Source organism: Neomonachus schauinslandi, chromosome 8 (assembly GCF_002201575.2).
Source record: "Neomonachus schauinslandi chromosome 8, ASM220157v2, whole genome shotgun sequence".
NCBI lineage: Eukaryota > Metazoa > Chordata > Mammalia > Carnivora > Phocidae > Neomonachus > Neomonachus schauinslandi.
In genome coordinates this window covers 107527546-107546622 of record NC_058410.1, presented here as the reverse complement: position 1 = coordinate 107546622, position 19077 = coordinate 107527546, and positions in this window count along the sequence as shown.

The window sequence follows — 19077 nt, the reverse complement described above, 5'->3', positions numbered from 1 at the left end:
TCTGCTTCTCCCTCTGACCTTCCTCCCTCTCGTGCTCTCTGTCTCTCATTCTCTCTGTCTCAAATAAATAAATAAAATCTTTAAAAAAAAAAAAAGATCAGGGAATAAAGATGGTTTCTGACTTCCACCACAGGAAGCTAGAAAGCAACAGAACAATGTTTTCAAAATTGCAGAGTGGCTTTCGACTTAGAGATCCATGCTCGTAATACCATTACTCAAGTATGGGAGTCAAAGGGAGACATTTTTAGATGTGAAAAAATGTACCTCCAAAGCACCCTTCCTTATAAAGCTACTGACGGATATGCTTCACCAAAACATGATAGTAAATGAAAAAAAAAAAAAAAGGAAGATCTAACATCCAAAAACTGGAGCTTTATCACAGGAGATAGGCTGAGGGGATCCCTGGGACAAATGACAAAGGGAGGCAAATATGCACCAGGCATAGATCAAGTCCAGATGTTTTTCAGGAAGATAAAATTGATAAACCTTGAGAAGAGATTTGTAAACTAGCAAAGAATTCGAAGTGGAATCAATCAAAAAGACATTAAGAAAAACAACTAGGCAAATGGGGGGAAAGAAACAATTATTAACTCGGAAACGGAAAATGAATACTGAATACTAAAACACATTATAAATCTACCTATTGGAAACAATCTGGTGCCGGTTCAGGAATACAAAAACAATTGTAACAGATTAAAGGGTTTAGGAAAATTCCCATGTACAAATGAGAATTTAAAATGTAATTAGGGTAGCAATCCCAATCAGTGGGGAGAAAAATAGTTTCTCAATAAATCATGTTGGCTAGCCATTTAGGAAAAAAAAAAAAAGGTAGATGTCTTTCTTACTCTCTATTCCCAAGTAAATCCTAGATGGATTTAAATAGAAGAAACAAAGTCATAAAAGGTACTAGAAGAAAACATGGGTGAATAGTTTATAAACTTATTGTGAAAAAGAACATTTAAATAAAATACAGAATCTAGGGATGCCTGGGTGGTTTAGTCGGTTAGGTGTCCGACTCTTGGTTTCAGCTCAGGTCAAGATTTCAGGGTTATGAGATCAAGCCCCACGACGGGCTCTGAACTCAACAAGGAGTCTGCTTCTCTCCTTCTCCCTCTCCCTCTGCCCCTCCCCTCTCATGCTCGTGCATGTGTGCTCTCTCTCTTTCTCTGTCAAATCAATCAATCAATCAATTTTTTTTAAAAAATACAAAATCTGGGGCACCTGGGTGGTTCACTTGGTTAAACATCTGCTTTCGGCTCAGGTCATGATCTCAGGGTTCTAGGATCAAGCCGCATGTAGGGAACCCAATTCTCCCTCTCCCTGTGCTCCTCCCTCTCGCTCTCTCTCTCAAATAAATAAATAGTATTTTTAAAAAAAATACAAAATCTAATACCATAAGGGAAAAGATTAATGACTTTGACTACATAAAAATGTAAATCATGGGCGCCTGGGTGGCTCAGTTGGTTGAGCGACTGCCTTCGGCTCAGGTCATGGTCCTGGAGTCCCGGGATCGAGTCCCGCATCGGGCTCCCTGCTCGGCAGGGAGCCTGCTTCTCCCTCTGGCCCTCCCCCTTCTCATGTGCTCTCTCTCTCTCAAATAAATAAATAAAATCTTTAAAAAAAAAAAAAATGTAAATCATTCCGTCAGGGGGAAAAGTCATGAAAAAGTCAAAGACAAACAAAAAACAGAGATAATAATCAAAAACTAATGATGTATGGTGATTAATATAACATAATAAAATAAAATTTAAAAAAAACAGAGATAATAGTTGCAACACATATAATGATGAGAGTTATTTTCCTTAACATATAAAGAGTATTAACAAATCCATAAAAAGGACCACCAATCCACTTGAAAAATGAGACCAAGGAATTTACCTGCAGAGAACATAATTGTGCTTTTTAAAGACATGAAAAGTGTTTAATTTTGCTCATAATTAAGAAATGTAAAACAAAAATAAAATGCTATTTTATCCGTAAGATTGGCAAAGATTAAAAACTGCTATAATCCTCAGTGTTGCTAAGAATATGGGGAAACATTAATTCTCACATACGTTTAGTGGGAGTGTAAATCAATACATTGTATTAAAAAGGGAAATTGACTATATATATCAAAACTTGTAGTGTAAATACTATTTAGACCAGCAATTCTACTTCTAGAAATTTATACTAAACATATATTCTCATATGTTTACAAAATCATATGTACAAGATTTGTCATGTTAGATCACTTCGGGGTTGACTCCTGTTATGTAATAGGATTCAAGATAAATTCCACAAGTGGCATAGTGTGGGTTAAAGACTAGACTTTAGGGGCGCCTGGGTGGCTCAGTCAGTCGGGCATCCGACTTGAGTTTGGCTCAGGTCATGATCTCAGGGTCATGAGATCAAGCCCTGTGTCGGGCTCCACGTTCAGAGGGGAGTCTGCTGGAGATTCTGTCCCTCTCCCTCTCCCTCTGCCCCTCCCCTACTCTCTCACTCCCTCTCTCTCAAATAAATAAATAAATCTTAAAAAAAATCAAGAATAGACCTTAATGAGGAAAGGTCAGCATCAACAAGAGAAGGCCCATGATCCCCATCAACCCATTTGCCCCTGGGGAAATGTGCTAGGACCCTGCAGTCTACTGTATATGCGATGCAGGTTTGTGTTTCATGGGAGGGACTCCAATTCCCTCACAGAATCCCTTCTTTTAGGGCAAACATGAGAACCACCTTATCAAGGAAGCACAAGCTTGGACTCTGTGCCATCTAGAGATGGTGCCAGCCAGTTTAGACACAGGATGAGGCAAACGAGGCACCTATTTCTGGTGCAAAATTTAAGAAGTCACCCCTACCTCAGTAATCAAGATAATTTATATTTTAATTATTTTATTTTTTTATTTTTTATTTTTAAAGAATTTTATTTATTTATTTGACAGAGAGAGACACAGCGAGAGAGGGAACACAAGCAGGGGGAATGGGAGAGGGAGAAGCAAGCCTCCTGCCGAGCAGGGAGCCCGAGCTGAAGGCAGATGCTTAAAGACTGAGCCACCCAGGTGCCCCTTTTAATGAAATATTTTAAAATAAAAATGCACATATAAACCAATATGACTTGGCACGGCACTTTACTGATTCTGTCTTTACTTAAAATGCTGGTATTTTGTTCATCATGGATTTTTTGCGTTAATATTGATTTTTAAAATATTGCATCAAATATTATTTTTTTCTTGATTACTGAGATTTGAGGGCCCTCTTAAATGTTGTATCCAAGCACCGTAGTCTCAGCTTTTCTGCCACTGTTTGCTGTGTTGTCTGGGAAAGCCAGCCTTCCAACCCCACATCTGGATGAGGGAGCTCCCAGTCCTACTGGCAAGTTCAGGCGCAGCCATGCCCACTGGTAGAAGTAGAGTGGAGGGAGACTCCAAGTTCTAACGGGCTCATTTTCTAAACTACCCAGAGGAAGCACTTGAGGATAATCATTGCACCATAGAGATGTTCACTGGAGCAGTAATCAGAGAACAGGGTTGAAAATAACCCAATGACCATCAATAGAAATGAATTAATTTTTTAAAAGGAATTCTGTGCCTCTGTGAAAAAAATAAGCAAGACATAAAAGGTGAATAAAAGCAAGGTATAGAACAATTCATGTAGTAAAGTGGTTCCCTCTTAATCCGGGATTTTGCTTCCCCAGGTTTCAGTTACTCACGGTAAACCATGGTCTGGAAGAAAATAATCTTCCTCTGACACATTGTCAGGTCAATAGTAGCCTAATGCTATATCACAATGCCTACATCATTCCCTCATTTCCTCTCATTATTTAGGCATTTTATTATCTCACATTATCACAAGAAGAAAAAGGTGAGTCCAGGACAGTAAGATATTTTGAGAGAGACCACATTCACATCACTTTTTTTTTTAAAGATTTTATTTATTTATTTGCCAGAGAGAGAGTGAGAGAGCGTGGGAGTACAAGCAGGGGGAGCGGCAGGCAGAGGAAGAAGCAGGCTCCCCACTGAGCAAAGATGGGGGGGCTCCATCCCAGAACCCTGGAATCATGACCTGAGCCGAAGGCAGACACCCAACTGACTGAGCCACCCAGGTCTCCCCACATCACTTTTATTACAGTATATTATTATAATTGGATACTTTTATTATTGTTACTCTTTTATTGTGCCTAATTTATAAATTACACTTTATCATAGGTATGCATTTACAGGAAAAAATAGTGTATATATATATTTTTTAAGATTTTATTTATTTATTTGACAGAGAGAGAGAGAGCACGAGCAGGGGGAGTGGCAGAGGGAGAGGGAGAAACAGGCTCCCCCCTCATCAGGGAGCCCGATGAGGGGCTCGATCCCAGGACCTTAGGATCAGGCGCTTAACCACTTAACCGACTGAGCCACCCAGGCGCCCAGAAAAAACAGTACATATAGGGTTCGGTGCTATCCATGGTTTTAGGCATCCACTGGGAGTCATGGAACATATCCCCCATGGATAAGGGGGGACTACTGTATGTCTCTATTTGAATTTGTAACACATGATATATAATATTAATGGTAATAATTATCATTATTGGTAATAGATAATCATTCAGTGCCTTATATGTGCCAGACTCATTTAACCTCCATTAGCACCCTACGAAGCAGATATTATTATTATCCTCATTTTACAGATAAGGAAACTAAGATCCAGAGAAATTAAGTAACCCTTTTAAAGTCACCCAGCTAGGGCGCCTGGGTGGCTCAGATGGTTAAGCGTCTGCCTTCGGCTCAGGTCATGATCTCAGGGTCCTGGGATCGAGTCCCGCATCGGGCTCCCTGCTCCTTGGGAGCCTGTTTCTCCCTCTGCCTTTCTCTCTCGCTCTGTCTCTCATGAATTAAAAAAAAAAAAAAAATCTTTAAAGTCACCCAGCTAACAATTGAAAGAGTCAGGATTTGGACACACAGAGAAATATTTGTGTATATTCATGAATAGCTTATGGAAAGACCCAACCCAAACCCTTCACAATGGTTATTTCCATGTAATAAGATTGAGAACCTAAGGTCTTTTAGATTGTTTGAACTTTCTTTTTACAGTTAGGATTGCCAAATAAAATACAAGATACCCACTTACATTTTAATTTCAGAGAAAGAGTAAATTGATTTTTAATATAAGTACATCCCGTGCAAGATTTGGGACATGCTTATACAAAAAAAGAAATTATTTGTTATTTCTCTGAAATTGAAATTTCACTGGACGTTCTCTGTTTGGATTTGCTAAATCGGACAACCTACTCTTAGTGAGCCTTCATTTGGCAAGGCCAGAAATTCCCTTGTTCCCGCCACAGTGAAATACCAATGATCCAACAACATGCCTCAATCTGGTAAGACAGGATTTCAACAGGTGGCATAATGCAGATATTGAAGTTATTCAATTCAATTACAACATATTAATTAGGATGATTCAGAAACAACTGCGCCTGGAAATTCTGCCTTCCCTTGATTTTTTTTTTTTTTTTTTTGACTGAAAAGGTATGAGTCGTCAACTACAAAAAAACTCACGCGCCCTCCATGATACAGTTTGGCTCTATCTCCAGCCCCTAGAGGAATTCCCCCGGACCAAGCAGAGGCTTTTGTTCAAGTGCCCTGCCAATAAAAAACCAAACATATATTAATGGGAATTTGGGACTCTAGAGACAGCAACTCCACATCTGGGTCCAGTATCGGAATTTGTATAGGGTCTGAACCACACACAGCTTCGGAAGCCTTACAGACAGCTACACACGCCGCCCTTCCGCTGGGTCCATATCACAAACCAGAATAGGAGGTGTGTCTCCTTGACCCAAGGAGACTAGATCCTCTCTGGGATTCCTGAGGGAGGGGAAGGAATTGGCCCCAAGCTTCCGGTCCTGAGGATGCAGAACACCACGCTCCTTTGAATATCAGTTAGCAGCTGCTTATTGAATGTAAAACAACAAAGGGACATCAAGTACTTCTGCGTCCCAAGCTGTGCAACGGGAATCGCTCCTGTTCAAACAAATGCAAGCTCCATTGTTAAAGAAGAGGAACCCCAGGGATAGGAAAGCCCAGCCCCGCGGAGGTTCGTCCCTCCCCCCGGTGCGGCAGAGGCCAGCCCTGGGCAAGAGCGCCTCCTGCAGGCACCCAGCATCATTGCCCAGGAAGCACGGTCTAATTCAGAACCTCAGCCAGGTGGGTGGATGGCTTTGGCTCACTTCTAAAACCGCGTACTTAACCATTTTTGTTATTGTTAAGGAAGTATTGGTATTTTTCCTTAGTTGCACAAGCATGGAAGTAAGGATGTAACTAAGTTTAAAATATATATGTATATGTATATATACACATATACATATCATGTATAATTCATATATATATAATTTGTGGATCTTTTAGTAAATAAAGACTTTGATTTCTTTATTCATTTTATTAGTATTATTTCCTAATTGTATTATTAAAATGTGTGGAATGGTGGCGCCTGGGTGACTCAGTCGTTAAGCTTCTGCCTTCGGCTCAGATCATGATCCCAGGGTCCTGGGATCGAGCCCCGCATCGGGCTCCCTGTTCCGCGGGAAGCCTGCTTCTCCCTCTGCTGCTCCCCCTGCTTGTGTTCCCTCTCTCCCTGCCTCTCTCTCTGTCAAATAAATAAATAAAATCTTAAAAATAAAATAAAATAAAATGTGTGGAATGATTCAAAAAAATAAAAAATCAAAATAAAACCTCCTTGGGCGGTAGTCATCTTACACGCGGCTTGCGGGGGGCACTGCACTTGGAAAGGAGAATGAGGGGTCTCATCACAGTGGGCTGATTAAAGGCAGTACCATTGACATGACTCTGGACTCTAGAGATAAACCAGATATCCTCTCATGGATTCAAAGCCCTGGGCTGTGATGAATGTTGACCCTTGACTTTGCTGCTTGCTTCAACTGACTGGCAACTCAGAGAAAATTAAACTCCTGGTTCTTCATGTGGATGCCACCAAATCCCTGCTGAGGAATCCTTGTTCTGACAAGATGAGGCAGGCAGGCAAGTGGACACGTGAACAGTGACCACAGAGAAATGGACATTGCCTGGGCAAAGGCAAGGGTCCCACATACATAACAACCAACATGCTATTTTCAACAACCCTGTGAGGAGGTTGGCCTTCCCCTACCTACTACTGTTACTGTTACCGAGGTAATGCCCTGCCCACTGCTGAAATTTCACTGCTACTCGGCCTATCAAAGCCAGGAGTGTGTTGTCACAACAATTAATGTTTAATTAAGTGAAATCAGCCATTATGGAATTAAGTCTTTAGGAGCTTTCCTAGGAAGTTGTACAGGAATATGACAGTCCTGATGTCTTTTCTTTCTTCCTTTTTTTTTTTTAGAGGGAGAAAGAGGTGGGGGGAGGGGCAGAGGGAGAGAGGGAATCCCAAGCAGGCTGCACGCCCAGCTCAGAGCACGACAAGGGGCTCAATCTCACAACCCTGAGATCATGACCTGAGCCGAAACCAAGAGTCAGACACTTAACTGACTGAGCCACCCAGGTGCCCTGACAGTCCTGATTCCTTAGGATCTGCTTTGGAAACATAACTTCACAACTGGTGTGATTGGAGAATGGGTTTATGCTCTAAATATAAAACAACCCTTCCCATGTGCCCATCTCCCCAAGCAGCAGGTAAGGAAAAACAAAGGAATTGATTCCTCATTTAATTGCTGAGGATATCCATTAGGTTAGGAACATGCATGAGGAGGCCTACCGTTCTATCATATGCCAGTCACTCTCATGCTAATTGTTCTCTAGCACATTCCACCATGTTGGCAGCACCAAGGAATGAGTAAAAATAATGGGGTATAGGTAAGAGTCCTAATAAATGGACCAAATCCCCAAATATATCTGGCGCTGTCACCTATGAAATGACCTGATAAATACAAATAAGGTTTTTTTAAAAATTTTATTTATTTATTTGAGTGAGAGAGAGAGAGCATGAGCAGGGGGAGGGGGAGAGGGAGAGGGAGAAGCAGACTCCCCACTGAGCACAGAGCCCAATGTGAGGTTTGATCCCAGGACCCTGAGATCATGACCTGAGCTGAAGCCAGACACCTAACAGCCTGAGCCACCCCCAAATAAGGAGTTTTAAACTTAGCTTTGATGGGTACCTGGGCGGCTTAGTCAGTTAAACATCCCACTCTTGATTTTGGCTCAGGTCTTGATCTCAAGGTCATGAGATCGAGCCCCACATCTGGCCTCCGTGCTCAGTGCGGAGTTGCTTGAGATTCTCTGCCTCTCCCTCTGCCCCTCCCCCTGCTCAGGTTCACACTTTCTCTCTGGCTCTCTAAAATAAATTTTAAAAATCTTTTAAAAAAATAATAAACTTAGCTTTGATAAAGCCCAAGTGAAGGATGTGGGCAAAAAGTAAGAAAAGAATTATGAATTGGGAAAAATAACTAAACATATGAGTCTGAAATGAAATTTCCCTCTATCTTTTGGGTTTTACACAATGTGGGTGACCAATCTGATCATAGTTTACTGGGTAAAGTGGGACAGGAACTTATGATTTCACAATCCATTAGAAAGATTAAAGTAAAAATGAAAACTCCTTTTAACTAAATGGTGGGTACATTATGAACTTACTATCTTGGAATCAAACCATGAACAGGACAAGGAGGGAGGCCCAGAAAAGACTGAATATGATCATAAACACAAATTCAGCACCCCCAAATCACATGAAGAGGTCTTTGATTGAATTTTCCTTTTCTAGTATAGCTGCTCTGATCCTGTTTCTTTTCATTACGGCTCCCGTTGCTCAAAGACCGGCCCTTGATGTATGTGGGATTATTCCCTCTACTGGGAAGCAGCACAACCTCTAGCATGAGCTGACTCCTCATCCATCAATTGTGGACAGATTGAACACATAAGAATCTCCCAAGCCAGGATGGGACGTATAAAGAGAACAGTCACATACTCTAATTAATAACATTCAATTATTTCAGTGTTTGCAGATAGAAGACCATATGGGAGTAACTCAACTACAGAAGGATTCAACTATTGTAGCCACTGGCAAAAATCAGTAATGAATGGAAACAAAAACCAACAGTAAGTAATTGGTGTGTGTAGATCCGAGATCAGAGCATGATTTTTTTTTTAAAGTATACTGATACCCTTTTAACCATAAAAAATTAACACATTCATCCCTTCCAGTCTATAATGAGTTTGTTTAACTGGCTCAACTTGGGAACCTGGGAATTGTGTTCCTGCAGGTTCTGGCAGTGGGTGCCATACTGGACTACTCCATTGACAGTGGGAAAAGATAAGACCATCTTACCATCCAGGCAAAAGACAAAACCGAAATCAAGAGTCGGATGCTTGGGGCACCTGGGTGGCTCAGTCGGTTAAGCATCTGCCTTCGGCTCAGGTCATGATCTCAGGGTCCTGGGATCGAGCCCTGCATTGGGCTCCCTGATCAGCGGAGAGCCTGTTTCTCCCTCTCCCTCTGCCTGCCTCTCTGCCTACTTGTGCTCTCTCTCTCTCTCTGTCAAATAAGGAAATAAAATCTTAAAAAAAAAAAAAAGAGTCAGATGCTTAACTGACTGAGCCATCCAGCTGCCCCTGATCCATGTCTTTAATACCTTTTTTCTCTATATTTTTCAGGTGCATAATTTTCCTCCCTACAATCTATTGTGAAAAATTTAAAAACTATAGAAAAGTTCCCAAAACTTCATGATAAACACACTATCTACCTACCACCTAAATCCTACACTTAACATTTTATTGTACTTACTTTATCACCAATCTGTCCATCTATCCATTCCTCAGAGTTCACATTATTACGCTGATAAAAATTAATTATAGCTGAGCCATATGGTAAATTACTGTGACTTTTCCTGAGCAACTTTTTGTTTTCCATGGAGTTAATAATTGTCTTGTTTTTTCATTTTCAGAGTTTTCTCTGAACACATCAGAATGTTCAACTCCCAAGTCTCCACCAGTTGGCTAAATCTTTCATTATACTGAGACACATCCAGTTGCCTATAAATTTTATCTTATTGAGATCTCTCCTGGAGTTTTCTGACCTACACAAAAATGGGCTGATTGCCTTGTTAGCTTACAGCCAGCAGTGGATTTCTTGTGAAGCTAATGAAGCCTCAGCTTCAGGAGCCCACCACACAATCATGAATTTGGTAAAATTTGCAAAGAAAGATATTTTAACTGTGATTGGTTAAATTCACTGTCTCTTTCCTATCCAATTTTCCCTCTGTCATACTTTTTCTCACACTGCAGTTTGGGGAACGAAGGGAAAGTAAATTGGAGATCCATTCAGTTTAGATTTAGTTGGACTTATTTATGTAGCTTGCAGTCTCATCTGTATAAAGTTAGCTTATGGTCAACCGGCCCAGTAGGAATTGCTTCAGGAATATCTCTACCTCCCGCTGTACTAACTCATCTAGGGTTATTACATGAAGGTGCTGGGTCAGAGGTTATAACAAGATGTGCTATGGTGCCTGGCAGCAGAAGTAGATGAGCAGGGGCAGAGAAACAAGGTCTGAATGTAAGGAGCCAGAAACTAGTCTGTGGGAAACTTTTCCCATTAATCAGATATAGGAAATTGCAAGAGACGGATTCGGTTCTCAGCAATTCAGTTTTCTCCTATCAGGAATGTACTGGATAATGCAACACATACAATTATAAATGCACTATACAGCTTTTCTTTTTGTGGTGAGAAACACATACACAAAATTTATCAGAATTCTGCTTAAGCCTGGAGCAGAGCAATACTATGTGCATATAAAGTTGTTTATTTTATACATCTCTACTGGCAATAATAAAAACAAATTGTGATTAACCATGCTCAAGAAAAGATTGAATTATCTCCCTATTCTCTCTAGAGAAAAATATCACAAAATCATTTTCATATAACTATATTGGGAAGATAGAGGAATAGGAGGGGTTGCGTGTATGTGGTGGGGGTAGGGGCTGAAAGAGAGTGAAATTCTCATCTTTCGTTACAGAAAGTGCGTAAATGATACCTAAAATGGGGGCGCTTGGGTGGCTCAGTCGTTAAGTGTCTGCCTTCGGCTCAGGTCATGATCCCAGGGTTCTGGGATCAAGCCCCATATCGGGCTCCCTGCTCGGCAGGAGGCTTGCTTCTCCCTCTCCCACTCCCCCTGTTTGTGTTCCCTCTCTCGCTGTGTCTCTCACTGTCAAATAAATAAATAAATAATCTTAAAAAAAAAAAAAGATACCTAAAATGGAAAAAAAAATCAAGAAGCAGTACAGGGAAGCTATTTTGAGATATGGAAGCAGCTAAAATAATTCAAAGTGATTGCCTCTGGGAAGGCAGAAATGGGAGGAAGGAGACTAGGGACTGCTTTCATTTTTTTCTTCTTCCTTTCTTTTTTATTTTTTTCTTACCAAACTTTGTAGAACCTATAACTCTTGAATTTGCACATGAGTAATTTTGATAAAAATTAAAAATTAAAAAACACTCATATCCTGTAATCAAGGGAGTCCAGCTTTGAGAATTTATTTATCCCGCAGGTAGACTTACACATCTGCATAATGACATTTTTACAAAGATATTGATTGCAGCATGGTCTATAAGAAATGATTTAAATATCATCCACAGACCTGTACCTCTGAAACAAATAATACATTATATGTTAAAAAAAAAAAAAAAGAAGAAGAAGAAGAAGATAGTAAGAAGGGAAAAATGAAGGGGGGGAAATTGGAGCAGGAGATGGAACCATGAGAGACTATGGACTCTGAGAAACAAGCTGAGGGTTCTAGAGGGGAGGGGGGGTGGGGGTTGGGTTAGCCTGGTGGTGGGTATTAAAGAGGGCACGTAATGAATGGAGTACTGGGTTTATACGCAAACAATGAATCATGGAACACTACAGCAAAAACTAATGATGTAATGTATGGGGATTAACATAACATAATAAATAAATAAATAAAGAGGGCACGTAATTAATGGAGCACTGGGTGTAATACGCAAACAATGGATCATGGAACACTACATCAAAAACTAATGATGTAATGTATGGGGATTAACATAACATAATAAAAAAAAGAAATGATTTAAATATCATCAATAAGGGATCATTAAATAAATAAAACATAGCCATTGGAATACTAGATAGCCCATTTTTAAAAAGAAGCGACTCGGGCGCCTGGGTGGCTCAGTTGGTTAAGCGACTGCTTCGGCTCAGGTCATGATCCTGGAGTCCCAGGATCGAGTCCCGCATCGGGCTCCCTGCTCGGCAGGGAGTCTGCTTCTCCCTCTCCCACTCCCTGTTTGTGTTCCCTTTCTCGCTGTGTCTTTCTCTGTCAAATAAATAAATAAAATCTTTAAAAATAAATAAATAAATAAATAAAAAATAAAAAGAAGCGACTCGATATACATGTGGAGGAATCTCTTAAATGAAAAAGAAAAGTGCAGAAAGTGTGCGTGTATGCTACCTTTGGTATAGGAACAAGAGAATACTTGTATAGAAACTCTAGAAGGACCCCCCCCCCAAAAAATGGAAATAGTAGTTGTCTCCAGGAGAGAGAACTTGATGGCTAATGGAAGGGGTAGGAGAGTGACTTACTTTTCATTAGTATACCCTTTCATACTTTTAAAATTGCAGGCCATGTGATAATATTACCTATTAAAAATAAATTTTTAATTGGAAAAATTTTCATACAAAATGCAAATACCATACAGCTAATTAAAGGAGCCCAACAACAAAGTAAATGTGTATTTGCTAATTAGTAACTATATCACTGAGGATTCTCCAGAGAAACAGAACCAATTTATATATACACAGAGAGATTTATTATAAGGAATTGGTTCTCACAATCAAGAGGGCTGGCAAGTCTGGAAAATGTGGGGCAGGCCAGCAGGCTGGAAACTCAGATAGGATCGCTGTTACAGTTTGAAGCAAGTTCCTTTTTCTCCAGGAAACCTCAGTTTTTGTTCTTAAGGCCTTCAATTGACTGGATTGGGCCCACCCACATTATCAAGGGTAATCTTTACTTAAAGTCAACTGATTGTAAATGTTCATCACATCTGCAAAATACCTTCACAGCAATATCTATATTAGTGTTTGACCAAACAACTGGGCACCATAGCTCAAACAAGTTAACACTTAAAATTAACCATCACAGTAACTATCCATGAAGATCTAGTTTCAAAACGTAGAAACTGCTATGCAGGTTTTTTTAAGTAAGTAGGTATTTGATATAAGAAAGTAGATGCTCACAAGGGTAGAGGTGCAATTTTAGGATGAGCATCTGGGAGAGTGATCCTGGAACTGCTAAATTTACTGCCATAATAATCGCCTCTTAATATTCTAGAAACTATGATCTATAGATGCTGTAGATAACTAAACATCTCCATGACCGTGCTTGATATCTGTAATAGCCGTGGAAACAGAAAGACAGCCTCCAACTCACTTCCAACTTCTAAATCTCACCAGAGCACATATAACTGATTTGTCTTAGAGCCCTAGTTGCAAAGGAAGGTGGGAAATGTAGTGTTTAGCTTACCACACTTTGTAGCACATGAAAGCATACCCCAGACGAAATTGGCTGGTAAGCCAATCCACAGCATTTGCTGCAGCAACTAAACTTGTGAATGATGGTTTCTGAGAGGTCAGTAGAATAGTATCCGTCCTAGCAGCCTTAAGCCTTTGTCCTTTTTGGGTTGGGTGTCATTGGTTTACTAATGCCTTTGCAAAGCCAGGTGGATAGCAGATCCTTTCTTTCACTCACATAATGACCAAGTACAATCATTCACACACTTTAAAGAGTATATTGCACCTGTCAAGAAAAAAAATATTCATGATACTTGTTTAAAGATGATAAAGAAGACTTTATTCAAAGAGGCTACTACACAATGGGGTTTTGTGGTCCAGGAGAAAGATCAGGCTCAGAATACAACAAGGACAAATAGAGATTTATAGCCAAGGAGCAGGATGGGCTCACGGGGTGGACAATCGTTAAGAGGAAATATCAAAGCTAACAGGATTCTTGCTAGACCAACTCAACCAGATTCTTGCTGAAGGCAGGCTAGTGTTATAAAATATCAAGGATGAGGGATGAGGATTTTGATTAAATATCAAGGCGATCAGACCAAATGTGGGTGATTCTTGCCAAACTGACTCAGCAGAATTCTTGCTAAACTAGAATAAGCGGGCCAAGGACAGATCCCAAGGCCTAGTCAAAAACAGGACTCAGAGGAGCCTCTAGGAGACTAGAGGTAGGTCAAGGACAAAGTCTTTGTCACACCCCTCCACACCCAATGGACAGAAATAATTGGGGAGAGATGGAATGTGCTAGCTGGACAATTCTGCCTCACAGTATGCCATGTGATAATCTTTCCCATCTGGAAAAAAGATGGTCTTGATTAGCTGCCTTTAGAGAGCAGAAAACCACAAGACTCCTAATGTTCCATTCCCAAGAGATCATTTACATCCGTGACAATAGATATAGAAAAGATGAGGGCAGCTGGGTGGCTCAGTCAGTTAAGCATCTGCCTTTGGCTCAGGTCATGATCCCAGAGTCCTGGGATCAGGCTCCCTGCTCAGCAGGGAGTCTGCTTCTCTCTCTGCCTCTGCCCCTCCTCCCTGCTCATGCTCTCTCTCTCTCAAATAAATAAAATCTTTTAAAAACGAAATATTCTTCAAAATCTTAATTTGTTTATTCATAAAATATATTTTTTACTTTTTTATTGCCTGAGGACTCTACATACCAGCTGCTTTATAACATTTTTTTTGAGAGACTAGAGGAAACCCACTCAACTCCACAAATAAGAAAAAGAAGTTACAGCTAGCTATCATCACTGTCAATTATCTCAGTATCAAAGAGGGAGCTGGATAACCTTGTTCCCAAGAGTGTGTGTGCCCCTCCTAAGATAGGAAGATCTCAGTTCAATGTTTTGAAATAATTCAAGGACAAAATTCTCAATCTTTTACCCATGGCCTTTAAGGAGGGCCAACTAGTTATTTTACGACCTGTCAAGGAAAAAAGAGACTGGATTTTCTCCTACTATTCATGAGTTTGGTTATTTTAATTATGAAAAGTCTAATAAATTAATTTCCCTACAAATGGGTACATGAGGGGAGCAACATGGCATGGAAAGAATATGAGAGCCTCAAAGTTGGAGAGACCTGAGTTCAAATTTCAGCTCTGCTACTAATCTATGTGACTGAATCGATTAGCTATTTTTGCATATAAAACCACTTCAAAACTCAGTGGCTTTAGACAATAATCATTTAATGCACAACTCTACAGGTCAGGAATGTGGGCTAGTTTTCCTGGTCTCCCTGGACTCCCTCACATGCTTGCAGCTACCCACAAGTCAGCAAGGTGACTCTGCTTCCAGGAGTTGGCTAGCCGCTAACCTGTGTACCTCTGTACTCCTCCATGTGGTCTCTCAACCTCCAGCTGGCCAGCCCAACCTTGTTGCCATGGGGAAAGCAGAGGTCCAAGAAAGAGGGTGGGAATGTGCAAGACCACATCTAGGGATCTAAGCTTGCAACTGGCATGCTGTCATTTTCATTGCATTCTATTTACTAAAGCAAGTCACAAGGCCAGCCCAGTTTCAAAGGATGGGAAAATAGACTCAAAGATTGGTAGAGTCACATTGTAGTGGAAGTGGTTTGGGGGGGGGGGCGCATTAATTAGGACCATAAAACTGCAGTCAAGGGCGCCTGGGCGGTTCAGTTGGTTAAGCGTCTGCCTTCGGCTCAGGTCATGATCCCGGAGTACTGGGACTGAGTCTAACATCAGGCTCCCTGCTCAGCTTCTCCCTCTGCCCTTCACCCTGCTTGTGCTCTCTCTCACTCGCTCTGTCTCTCAAATAAATAAATAAAATCTTAAAAAAAAAAACAACTGCAATCAATCTACCAGAGTGACTTTGAATAAGTTACCTTATCTATATGAGCCTCAGTTTCATCATGTCTTAAGTGAAAATAACGCATCTGAAGGGTTTTAGTAAATAGGAATAATATACCTGTTACAATTACTAGTAAGCACAGCATTTATTTATCTGAAAACTTTTTTAAATATATTTTTGGGGGGGGATGGGCAGAGAGAGAGGGCAAGAGAGAATCCCAGGCAGGTCCCACACCCAATGCAGAGCCCCACACAGTTCTTGACCCCATAACCCTGAGATCATGACCTGAGCTGAAATCAAGAGTTGGACGCCCAACTGAGCCCCCCAGCCACCCCTATCTGAAAACTTTCTGCCATAAAGTCATAGCTTTCATATTGTTCTTGATTCATTTCAAGTCTGTTTCAGACTCAGGGCCTTTGCACTTGCCACATCCTTTGTCTAGAATGCTCATGTCCCAGATCCTCATGTGACTTAACTCTTTTCACTCAGGGCTCAACTCAATTCTTCCCCCCCCCCCCCCCACCCACTCACATATGATTCCCTGACCTGGCTATACTTAAAAAGAGTTGGCCAATCTATATGAACAAGGAATTTCATTATTATTTTAATTACACAAAACACTGAAAAGAGCCAATGAGTTCATCAGTAAGGCTAATACATTATGATGCATTCATATCCTGGAATACTATGTAGCTATGAAAAATAATGAAGCATTATGGGGTTAAAAAAATCAATGTGGGGGGGGCGCCTGGGTGGCTCAGTCAGTTGAGCATCTGACTCTTGATTTTGGCTCAGGTCATGATCTCAGGATCGAGAGATTGAGCCCCACATCAGGCTCCGTAGTCAGCACAGGGTCTGCTCTCCTTCTCCCTCTCCCTTCTCCTTCCCCAGCTTGCACGTTTTCTCTCTATATATTAAACAAACAAACAAACAAGCAAATCTTTTAAAAAGATCAATGTGGATTTGTGGTTTACTCACTCATCTGGTAAATATTTATTGAGCATCTAGTATGTCCCAAACACTCTTCTAGGAATATGGACACATGCATAAAAACAGGGTCCCTGCCTTCATTCAACTCACATTTTAGCTTTTCTGAAAATACGACAAATTTTATCACCTAAATAACCACCACTCCCAACACAAATACCTAGAAATGTTGGATAAAAATATAATAAATAAGATTGTAAATGAATATTTTAAAGATTGGTACCATTCTGATTCTGTTGCCTTTGTGTTTTCTCTTTCTGGAAGTTGGTAGGATTCTCTTTTTGTTCCTGATGTTCTAAAAGGTCCTGATGATTTGCCATGATGTTGCTATATTTATTTATTTATTAAAAATATCTTGTTTTGGGGCACCTGGGTGGCTCAGTCATTAGACTTCTGCCTTCGGCTCAGGTCATAATCCCAGCGTCCTGGGATCAAGCCCTGCATTGGGCTCCCTGCTCAGCGGGGAGCCTGCTTCTCTCTCTCCCACTCCCCCTGTTTGTGTTCCCTCTCTCACTGTGTCTCTCTCTGTCAAATAAATAAATAAAATCTTTAAAAAAAAATAAAAATATCTTGTTTTCAAGTAATTTCTACACCTAACGTGGAGCTTGAAGCTACAACCCCAAGAATCGCATGTTCTTCGAACTGAGCCAGCCAGGCACCACAACGTTGCTATATTTAAAGCAATTGTTCTAGGTACTGGATGGGCTTCCTCAGTCTAGAATCTCATATATTTAAGTTCTTGCAAGTTTCTTGAAAATCTTCCTTGATAATTTATACTCATCCATTTTTGTTGTTCTTTCTAGAACTCCTGTTATTCAGAGTTTTTACTCTGAATATTTTAAAGATTGGTGCATTTTGATTCTGTTGCCTTTGTGTTTTCTCTTTCTGGAAGTTTGTAGGATTCTCTCTTTGTTCCTGATGTTCTGAAAGTCCAGAACTATGAGAAAATAAATTTCTGTTATTTAAGCCACCCAGTTGGTGGTATTTTGTTATGGCAGCTCAAGCAGTCTAATATAGGGTTCCACTACTCTGATAGATTTTCTTTCTTTTGGGCTGGTCAGTCTCTCTGCAGAAGACTCTCTCAAACTCCTGCCTGGTAGTTACAAGCCAGCCATTGATGTTCTCAGAGTCAAGTGGAGGGAAATGCACTGAAGTGAACCTGTTCAGTGGATAGACTTTGAATTAATGCTCTAGTATTTAGTACAGTGTTCCTGTCCTTAGCTGTGCCTGGTATCTCACATTCCAAAGACTTCAGGTGCAGCCTCTCTAGAGGAAAAGCCTCCAGTCTTCTTCCAGGGTGGAAGATGGGGTGATCTAACTTCTTGCTATACAGACTTACAATGTTCTTGCTTTTATCATCAACTTCACCCACTCTCAGGGTAACATGATGCTTCAAATTTCTAAGTCTTTCAGAGTTCCATATATGAATTCACTTGATTCTGGATTTTCTGCTAACTTAGGTTTCAGTATTCTCTAACTGCTAAGTCAGTTATTTGTTTTTTATTTTATTTTATTTTATTATGTTATGTTAATCACCATACATTACATCATTAGTTTTTGATGTAGTGTTCCATGATTCATTGTTTGCATATAACACCAGTGCTTCATTCAGTATGTGCCCTCCTTAATACCCATCACCAGGCTAGCCCATCCTCCCACCCCCCTCCCCTCTAGAACCCTCAGTTTGTTTCTCAGAGTCCATAGTCTCTCATGGTTCATCTCCCCCTCTGATTTCCCCTCCTTCATTTTTCCCTTCTTACTATCTTCTTTTTTTTTTTAACATATAATGTATTATTTGTTTCAGAGGTACAGGTCTGTGATTCATCAGTCTTACACAATTGCTAAGTCAGTTATTTCTCATCTATTTGCTCCCCACCTTCCAAAATTTTGATGTTGTCAGTCCTTAGTCTCTTCCCCACCCCCCACCCTTCACTGTCATGAGGTATTCAATATGTCCTGTTTAACCGCCTATTTTAAATGCCCACATGGGAACATAAGAAAAGACCTTGGATCCAAGACACACAAATTGAAACTGTGATCCCTATATAAAGCCAGGGCTTTCAAAGGAAAGTAACATCAGTGAAAAGATAGACTAGAAAAACATGCACTGACCTGCAGAGGGAAATGACAAGGAAGATTTTAACCTTGACTCTGAGTAGGAAAAAATATTCTTTAAAATTTTACAAACAGGGACACTGCCACACAATTGAATTTATATTATTAGGGAACCCCAAGCCAAGAAACGGACATAAA